This window comes from Echinops telfairi, unplaced genomic scaffold, assembly GCF_000313985.2.
Source record: "Echinops telfairi isolate 266 unplaced genomic scaffold, ASM31398v2 ScPeMD7_3533;HRSCAF=4204_0, whole genome shotgun sequence".
Taxonomy (NCBI): domain Eukaryota; kingdom Metazoa; phylum Chordata; class Mammalia; order Afrosoricida; family Tenrecidae; genus Echinops; species Echinops telfairi.
In genome coordinates, this window is record NW_022107431.1 from 66,244,489 (window position 1) to 66,248,229 (window position 3,741).

A 3,741-nucleotide genomic window follows, 5' to 3' on the forward strand; every position below is an offset into this window, starting at 1 on the left:
TTAATTCCCAGTAAGCTTATGCAGCATAAATGTTGTTGGATTTTCTTTTTCATAGAAACCACTTGATCTCCAAAATTAAATGTAAAATTGAAGAAGAAAAAAAGTCTCTGTCTTCAAGCATCTGGCAGCTACTTTTGTGTGTTTTAACAGGAGTATTGAAAATTCGAATCTAATGTTTTTGGTGATAATCAAGAAGGACAGCATGTATCCCAATGTGAGCAGCAGCGAGTCCCTGTCCACCCTCGTACAGCTCTGCTATGAGAACATGAACGGATCCTGTGTCAAGTCTCCCTACTCCCCTGGACCCCGCGTGCTTCTGTACGTGGTCTTTGGCTGCGGGGCTGTGCTCGCTGTGTTTGGAAACCTCTTGGTGATGATTTCGATCCTGCATTTCAAGCAGCTGTATTCTCCAACCAATTTCCTCGTCGCCTCCCTGGCCTGTGCTGACTTTTTGGTGGGTGTCACTGTGATGCCCTTCAGCATGGTCAGGTCCGTGGAGAGCTGCTGGTACTTTGAGGCCAGTTTTTGTACTTTCCACAAGTGCTGTGATACGGCGTTTTGCTACTCTTCTCTCTTCCACTTGTGCTTCATCTCCATCGACAGGTACATCGCTGTCACTGACCCTCTGGTCTACCCGACCAAGTTCACTGTGTCTGTGTCCCGAATGTGCATCGGCATCTCCTGGATCCTGCCCGTTGTGTACAGCGGTGCCGTGTTCTACACAGGAGTGAATGATGATGGTATGGAGGGATTATCTCGCGCCCTCAACTGTATAGGTGGTTGTCAGGCTGCTGTAAATCAAAACTGGGTGGTGATAGATTTTTTTATCCTTCTTTATACCAACCCTTGTTATGATCATTCTCTATAGTCATATTTTCATTGTGGCTAGAAAACAGGCTCAAAAGATTGAAACTACTAGTAGCAAAACAGAGTCATCAAACAGATGTTACAAAGCCAGAGTGGCCAAGAGAGAGAGAAAAGCAGCTAAGACCCTGGGCATCACAGTGGTGGCCTTTATGATTTCATGGTTACCATACAGCATTGATTCATTAACTGATGCTTACATGGGCTTCAACACCCCTGCCTATATTTATGAGATTTGTTGCTGGTGTGCTTATTATAACTCAGCCATGAACCCTTTGATTTATGCTCTCTTTTACCCATGGTTTAGGAAAGCCATACAATTAGTTGTCAGTGGCCAAGTTTTAAAGGATGGTTCAGCAACCAGGAATTTGTTTTCTAACCAAACGTAAGCCAGTGGATTGAGGAAGTTGAAGACATCTTCACACATTCCAAATGAAATGACCTTTTTTTTCTTCATCTTATTGGGGGTTCTTACACATCTTATGGCAATCCATCATTCAATTGCTTTAAGCACACTTGAACATTTGTTGCCATCAACATTTCCAAAATATTTTCTTTTTACTTGAGCCCTTGGTATCACTTCCTCTTTTTACCCCTCGCTCTCCCACCCTCCACCCTCGTGAATCTATGATCAATTATATATTATTGTTGTTATTTCATGTCTTACACTGTGTGTTGTCTCCCTTCACCCACATTTCTGTTATTTGTCCCCATGGGAGGTAGGTTATATATCCAACCTTGTGATGGGTTCCTGCTGTCTCCCCTTCTCCCCCCAACCCCACCATTCCCCTACCTCATGATATCAATACTCCCACTACTGTCCCTGAGAGTTTTATCTGCCCTGAATTCCATGTGTCTAGTATTAATATATGTACTCTGGTCTAGCTGGATTTGTGAGGTCCAACTGGGTCATGGTAGTGGGGGTGGGGGGTGTATTCAGGAACTAGAGGAATGATGTGTGTTTCATCAGTGCTATACTGCACCCTGGTTGAATTGTCCCTTCCTTGTAACCCTTCTGTTGGGGGAACATCCAATTGCGAAATGACATTTTAAAAATGACTATTAAAATGAAAGAGAAAATGAATTGTTCTTCAAAAAGCAGTATAAACCAGGGTTGCTCACACTTTTTCAGCATGCGAGCTACTTATAAAATGATCAAGTCAAAATGATCTACCAACTACAAAATACAAAATGATCTACCAACTACAAAAATGCAAAACATATGTATTTATTTATTATATTTATTCACAAAAATATATTGAGAATTCTTTATATGTACGATGTATGTTTATGTACTCATATGCATAACCATATGAATCCATATTGCATAGCACAACACAATTAACTATGTACATTTTTTGTCATTACCTGAATTACTCTGATGACTTGCCCTGAATGGAATGAGCCAGGGATGCATAGTCCGGACAGTAGCTGCTGACAGCCAGCCAGCCTCAAGCACACTTCCAAATGATCATCCATCATGGTGGAACGGTACTTGGACTTAGTGATCTTTATGTGGGAAAAGGCTGACTCACATAAATAAGTAGTGCCAAATAATGCAGTCAAGGAGATAGTACATTTCCTCAGGTTTGGGTCCTTTCCCTCTGCTAGTAAGTTCCAGAACTCTTCACGCACTCTGGACTTCAGCTGAATGTCGGCTTGTAGTATCAAAATCTCCCGTTCCATACGAAAGTGATACGTTTTTGTCTTCTTACTTGGTCCAGTTCCCCCACTCATTTTAATACCCTTTCTTACGTTTAAAACAAACAAAGTCTAAAAAGTGGCAATAACTTAACTTGTCAGTTTTGCTGCACTTAGCACAGTTGTTTGCACATGCGTCTGACACCTAAGATTGCTTCTGATTAGCTGCACTGTATATCAATTAAGTGATGGGATTGATGATAGGCTTACCTCTGTTTTTTTAATGCCATGCAGTCTACCCATACCACATTTGCGATCTACTAGTAGATTGTGATCGATGGATTTATTGAGCACCCCTGGTATAAACCAATGTTTTCAGGCTTGATAACTTTAGTCAATTATCCAATCTTATCCCCCAAAAAGTCATTTATCATACTTGAGACACTTACTAAACATAGTTACTCTAAAGCAGCGGTTCTCAACTTGTGGGTCACGACCCCTTTGGGGTTGAACGGCCCTTTCACAGGGGTTGCCCGATTCATAACAGTAGCAAAATGACAGTTATGAAGTAGCAACGAAAATAATTTTATGGTTGGGGGGGGGCGGTCACCACAACACGAGGAACTGTATGAAAGGGTCAAGGCATTAGGAAGGTCGAGAACCACTGCTCTAAAGCATTCACTACCATTGAGTTTGTGGGGACGACTCGCGTTGACCCTGCAGAACAGAGAGCTGCCCTTGTGGATTTCCGAGACTGTTGCTCTTTGAAGGAGTAGAAAGCCTCGTTATGCTTTTCTTTTCCTCCTGTGGAGCCACTGGTTTCAAACCGCTGACCATGCTTACTGCCTTCTTCTAGTCCATTGACTCGGCTTTCTGCTCTCTGTGATTTCTATGTTCCTTGATACTTTTTACACTTTTTCTTACACAGCTTTCTAATCTTTTCTAGCTGTCAAAGTTTTCATCAGTGAACAGCCTTCACTGGCCGCCTGCTTTCCCAAGGCAGTCTCCTGGTAGCAGTTAAATCTCCTGTGCTTAGTTCCTAATGAAAAGAGATGGGATATTTTCTTACCATCCAGGCCTGGGATCTGATTCACTCTGGGAGGCATCAAAAGTAAAAGCCAGGGTGTCTCCTGGTGCTACCGCATTCTTCTCAAAACTGTGTTAACCGCTGGGTGTGGATAGTATGCTATGTTACCTTGTTCTGTTCACACAGAGAACATGCTACTCGTTCATCCA

General features: G+C 42.4%; 1 pseudogene; it reads left to right on the forward strand.

Annotated features, from left to right (window-relative positions):
• Positions 1-202: 202 nt before the first annotated feature.
• Positions 203-1,253, forward strand: LOC101660273 (annotated as a pseudogene).
• Positions 1,254-3,741: the final 2,488 nt, after the last annotated feature.